We start from the raw sequence: 6,541 nt of genomic DNA, 5'->3' as shown, positions 1-6,541 counted from the left end.
GATGGAGGGTAGTAGAAGGGTCTGGTCACTGCAATAAATTCAGTGTCCTGTACTCTCTTATATCGTTGCTCTCTCATCCCCAGGCATACCTGACCCGTCCTGCAATACCTTGCGTATCAGGCCTTGGTCACCCGGTGTGTCTCTGGAAAGCAGAAGCAACCTATGGTCCTCTTTGTCAGTCCTGTGTCGCTATACCAATATACTTAGTATACGACCATACACCACTGGGCCGCCTGATCTCGTCCGATCTCAGCAGCTAAACAGTGTCTGGCCAGATCAGTACTTAATCGGGCGACTGATAGGGAAGATCTGGTGTCGTATGAACAGCGGGACACCTCGAATAACAGGCACGACACCAATGACCAATTTTTCTTGTTCTTACTCTTAATCTTATTATCATTTTTTCTGTACCTAATCTCTCATAACGCAACCCACTGAGCAGTTGATAACTGTCAGCATTGTGAATCTCCCCGTCAATTTTCCTATTAGGGATATTTCCACGGGTCGAATATCCCTTCGACTCAACAGGGGGTGGTCCCCTCGGTGTAAAACATTTTCGCCTAGTCCATGTGACTTTCAATTGTTATTATATACTTATAATGTGATGCACCATTTGCAAACTGTATTTACTTGATATATTGTATTTATTTATTATTGACGCCAATTTATCTTAAGTGAACTCTAATAAAAGTTATGTATTAATTCCAACCATCTTACTACTTTACACCTTATTATTCTAAAAAGAGTGCCCCAAAAACCTAGTTTTGTTCTTCCTTTGTCCTCCTCTGGACACCCCACTTCCAATCAGCTTTACTGCTGAACTCTTGGGAGCACCACCAACCGAGTACCACTGACAGTTGTTGTCACACTGGTCATATGTTGGTATTCATATCGATTGTTCAATAAATTTTTCACGACTAATACTTTATTGTTATTGCTTGCTTGTGACGATCCACCCCAACTCTTCGAAAAGATTAGAGGTAAGAGCAGATAGGGACTGGGATGGGGAGGAGAGTTTGTGGGCTAAAAACTGTCACATCTCAAACTGAAAGTAACAACTGTCACAGATCAAAGTTAAAATACATTTCAGAAGCAATAATTTTGATCAGCTTTTAACTAGTCAAGAAATAATACCCCCAAATGTCCTGAGTGTGATGGGATATTAATGACATATTCTTCATTTTTCTTATTGATATTACTTTTTTGTTTTTTAACAGAATTCTCATGCGTTTGCTATGGCATAGCTTTGCCTCACAAAATATACTTATAATTATTTGCTCAGGTATAAATACTTTTCAGAAAACTGGGTTGAGACTTACAAATAATTCCTTATATGTTCCTTTTGGCTAACTATACATACAGAAGGACTGGATAAAGGAATTGGTACAGGGAGATGTGCCATACATGTAACCTGTTGACAGCTGTCTTGAACTTATTAAACCTCATACATTGGTGTTCATGATGAAAGACAAAAAATATACAGAGACATGTTGGGTGAGGTCAGGGGAAAACTCAGGATTTTGCTGAGGGGGTCTGTGATCATTTATTGCACACAAACACACACACACACACACACACACACACATTGTACACTGTACATACATGTACATACATGGCATATTTTCAAAAACATATACATACACACTGCAGACACAAACACATATACACAGAGCATACATATTGTACACACTGCACACACATACACAGCAATGGCATACAAAACAGAAAGCAGCATATACATCCAAACACATACACACACACAAATAGCATATACACACAAACACACACAGCATATACAGTGCCGTCTTTCCCATTGGGCACAATGGGCACTTAGGACCTAGGGGTCCACTCCAATGGGAAAGACGGCAGGGATCCGGGTGGCAGGGACCAGACGCTGCCCGCTGTTAGCAGATGTCTGTAGGATCTCGGTGCTGGCTCAGTGGCAGAACCCGTCAGGCTGTAGGACTGCGATGCTCGCTGACACCATACGGCGGGCGGTAGGACCTCCCATCTCTTGGCCAGGCCGCCTCCCCCTTCTCTCACCGCTCTTATGTCCCGCGCCCCCAGAATGGATTACGAGTGGAGAAAGGCCACCAGCAAATACTGCAGCTGCTTAAAGAGTCCCAGTCCCTTGACACTTCCACGCAGAGGACCATGCAACAGGTATCCCTCTCTGGGCCTGCTGGGCAGCGGGTGGAGTCTGACCGGGCTCTGTGCGCCGGGAGGGCCAGCACCGGGTCACGTGAGAGCGGGAGATGCAGGGTGCGGAATGTGGAGCAATGTCTTTATATCTTGGCTGCCCGCACTGCATGCGGTGTAGGTCTCGTAGTGCGCCCAGTTCGGCCGTTACCTCCCGCTATTAGGGATTGCTAAAACTATGGCAAGGCATGCTGGGATGTGTAGTTTCACAACAGCTGGAGGGCCACAGTTTGGCCATGTCCGCTCTAAACATTTGGATCAGTCTTAGAAGAATTTGATTTGTGGGCCTAATTAAGACCTGATCGCAGGACAAATCTGTTCTCAAATTGAGCAAAACCATGCTGCACTGCAGGTGGGGCAGATGTATGTAACATGTACAGAAGGAGTTAGATTTGGGCGGGGGTGTTGAAACTAAAATCTAAATTGCAGTGTAAGAATAAAGCAGTCAGTATTTACCCTGCACAGAAACAAAATATCTCACTCAAATCCAGGGACGTGCAGTCAGGGGAGGCAGGGGAGGCAGAGCCTCCCCTGTCATAATGATGAAAATAATAAAAAGAAGATATTTATATATCTTCTTTTATTATTTTCATCATTTCTACCTCTACGGCTGCCTCCCACCTTCTTACACTGCTGCATGTGAGGGTGGGAGGCAGCGGGAGAGGTTCCTCCCGCTGTTAACATTAAAACTCCAGGCAGCGAGGGGCGGGTAGGGGTGGGCAGGGTGCAGCAATGGGCTGTAAAAGCCCATTGAAAATGAATGGGGAAGCGGCACTTATACTGATGCCGCAATGACAGGGGCACCAGTATAAACGCACGCTCCCAGATGTGATTGGGCGAGCAGATCCAGTGCTGGATCCGCTGTCCATTCACATACATGCAGGGCCCTGGAGAGGATGCAGCAGCGAGGGCAACGGGGAGTTCGGCGCCTGCAGGGAGAAAGCAGATGTCACTCACCCGTCTCACCGCCGAGAGGACTGGCCGCCGGGTGGTGGGAGGGGAGGGGGGGCACATGTACCGGCGGCCGCTGCATATGTAGCACCGCCATGTCCGGGGGGGGGGGGGGGGGTGGTGGTGAGGTCAGTGCCTCCCCAGGCCATGACCTCACAGCACGTCACTGCTCAAATCCAACTCTCTCTCTGCACTTGTTACATCTGCCCGACTTGCAGTGCAGCATGGATTTGCCCATTCTGAGAACAAATTTGTCTTGCAATCAGGTCTTAAGTAGGTCCTGTATGTGGCAAAATTGCTAACGCAGTTATCTGCTGCCCCTCGTGTGCTTCTTTGCTTCTCTTGACAACATTAGCATTTTTTTATATCAACATAAAGGTTCTTTGTTGCAAAGGATAAAAGCAAATATTGTGTAACAAAATATAATGGGCGGGCAATTAACCTGGTTATGCTCTGATACAAGAGGAATTTTATAGTATCAAATGCCATTTGTTAATTAGATGACTGTACTTAATTTTGCTTTTATGAAAGAATTTATGACTATACATGTTCGCAATCTGTTTCTGTCCGTAAATGCAACTGATGTGAAATCTTTCATAATTCTTTGTTTGCATGTAAGTCCTAGCAACTGAGGAGTTACATTTCTAGTAATGGGAAAAGTGTCGAGAGTTACCAGGAGCAAGTTAAAACAAATAAGCACATACCTACGTATGTATACTATGTGGATCCCAGAGCCACTTGAGCGAATAGACTTCTTGATGGATTAGTAAGCCATGGGTGGAGCAGTAGGCAATGTTGGAGCTTCCAATGTGTCTTGAAACAACAGAATTTCCCCAGGATGAGAACAGCAATTTATGTTTGGTCAAGTTTCGTGTTTCACTGGAAATTCTGTCGCAGTAAGCTAATGGAGGTGATGAAAACATACAGAGAAGGCTTCCAGACCATGGCAATCACCTGGAACTTACACATAGATGTATGGTCATCAGGAAAACTCTCAATAACTACCATGCTTCTCACTGCACATCTCCTATCCCATCACAGCATTCAGTATGACAGTTTAAGTATTATTATTATCTTGTATTTGTAAGTCACCACAAATGGCCCACAGCACCGTATATAGGGGTGGACAGAGAACACATCTAACAGTTATCAAAAATAAAGAGAAAACAAAGAACACATAATTTCACAATACAAAGGAGTAGGAGAGAGTACACAGAGTTTGCAGGCTCCGACTGTCTAATGAGCATGTCTGACTGGCATATGAGGATGTACGCGGCATGTTAGGGGCATTCATTTTATGGATATGAGCAGAGGTTTGGGGCATGTAAGGAAGTCTGAGGGCCATGTAAGGTTCATGTGGGCAGAAAGCATGAGGGGAGGTCTAAAGGGCATGTAAGCAAGGGCGTAACTACCATAGGTTCAAGGGGTGCAGCTGCTATGGGGTTCAGAGCTGAAAGGAGCCCATCTTTACTGTCTAAGTAATAGGTTTTACATACATTTATCACCATCAGTCACTAAATAGGGGGCCTTTACAACTTTTTGCTATGGGGCCTACGAATATCTAGTTACGCCCCTGCAAGTAAGGGACTTCTAGGAAATCAGAGCTATATGTTGGGAGGTTGGCGGCATTGGGTATGTAAGGGGCTTGTGGGGCACATGTGCCTTACATGTCTGAGGGGCATGTAAGGCACATGTGGGGAGGTCTGATGGGCTGTAAGGAGAATATAGGCGACATGTCCATCATGTGAGATTCCTGTTGACCTGTAGGGAAGTCTGACAGCGCATGTTTAGATTCTAGGGCATGTCAATTCTTCAAACAGTGCAGAGTGTTGAGAAGATAGATATATGTATCTCATTATTGCAGGAGTACTCATTAGGAAAACATTGATGGATAGATAAAGAAAAACACATACACAAAGGATTCTAATTTGTCTACAGATATTTTATGACAGACATTCATAATTTATGTATTTACAGTGTCTTCTCAACCCTCTATTATTACATGTAGATTTCAAAACGCTATGCGCAACATCACTGGTTAAAACATAAAGTTATGTTATCATGTGACATCATAAGGATTTACATGAAGGGTAAAAAAGCCACATTAAATGCACAAAGGATCCTTAACTTTTTTGAGCAGCGTCGCTCACATTTGTGATATAAATTCAAATAAAAAATGCTGTGTAAAAGAACCGATTCTATATCCTATGTCATTACAGGTCAATATCAAAGGGTTAATCTGGCCTCCTATATAAAACCGCAGTAGAAAATCCATATATTTATGTTAACTAGTATGTTAGATGCTAATGGCAACTAGGCCTTACATAGGGGTATTTAAGTTAACTGAAAGTCCTGAGCTCATGGGCCTGCAAGCCAGGTAGTTTTGCAAGATCTCATAGACCTAAGAAACCTCTGTGGTGTCTAAGGTCTGCGGGCGCCCCTGTATGGGAAGCGGGCGAGCAGCTGATGTCAGCTGCCCGCCCCCTGAACCCGCATCATTTACATGGGAATGCCCAGCCTATGAAAGGCAGAAGCTAAACATCGCTCTCCAATGCGTACAGGTGGGGGAGCGATGAAATCAAAATGGCAACCTAAATTGTGGCAACCTAAAAGTCAAAGTGCTAGGAGGGTCGGTGAGACATTTATACAGCGTGCCTATACATTTACGGAGGTCGACATTGACATAAGGGGACAGAAGCTTATGGGTGACATAGACATGGTCGACATGAATTTAAATGTGAATCTACAGTATTATCCTTTGGGAAAAAATACTGCTGATGTAATTGTCTGCGTGTGGCTCACACCATAGGCAGGACCTTGCTTTGTGCCCAGGTAATCCGTGTGAATGCACCATATGGAGAAAACCTTTTCATTTGTAAGTGTGCTTATATTTTACATGGCCTTGTGAACACCTGTGATAGTAACACCTTTTATAATGCAGGATTTGTGTATATTGCATACTAAAAGAGAAACAACTCATAGGTAAATAACAATGCCCTTTAGGGGGGAGTGATGGGGGCGTTGGGTATCTGGCGGTGCCAGAAATGGGGACGTGTCACCCCTGTTTTCCAGGAGTGGCAAGACCCAAAGACTCTGTCACGGGACGCGGGTTATCGGCCAGACAGTTAGCAGAGGCTTACTCAGTTGGCCGTTGCAGATGAACATAGTGAACAGTTGTCGCAATGTTGATACCAGACTGTGACTACTGTGTTTGCTATGGATCTGCTACAAGCAGCTTTCCAAATGCAGTCCATACTGAATGAGGGCCCAAGAATCTAGAATGTATTTTTTATTTAATATCCTACATTGAATGCAGAATTATGAACACTGGGGGTCATTCTACTTTATTTGGATGGGGATGAATTCGACCCCGTTCCAATGTTTTGGGGAC

At 44.4% G+C, this 6,541-nt stretch overlaps 1 pseudogene; it reads left to right on the top strand.

The window, feature by feature from the left end:
- The first annotated feature begins 206 nt into the window (after positions 1–206).
- On the top strand, positions 207–324 carry LOC146076191 (5S ribosomal RNA; annotated as a pseudogene).
- Positions 325–6,541: the final 6,217 nt, after the last annotated feature.

This window comes from Crinia signifera, chromosome 4 (assembly GCF_055691185.1).
Source record: "Crinia signifera chromosome 4, ASM5569118v1, whole genome shotgun sequence".
In the NCBI taxonomy this organism is placed as follows: domain Eukaryota; kingdom Metazoa; phylum Chordata; class Amphibia; order Anura; family Myobatrachidae; genus Crinia; species Crinia signifera.
Note: the sequence above shows the minus strand (reverse complement) of the source record. Positions and strands in the feature narration are given on the sequence as shown.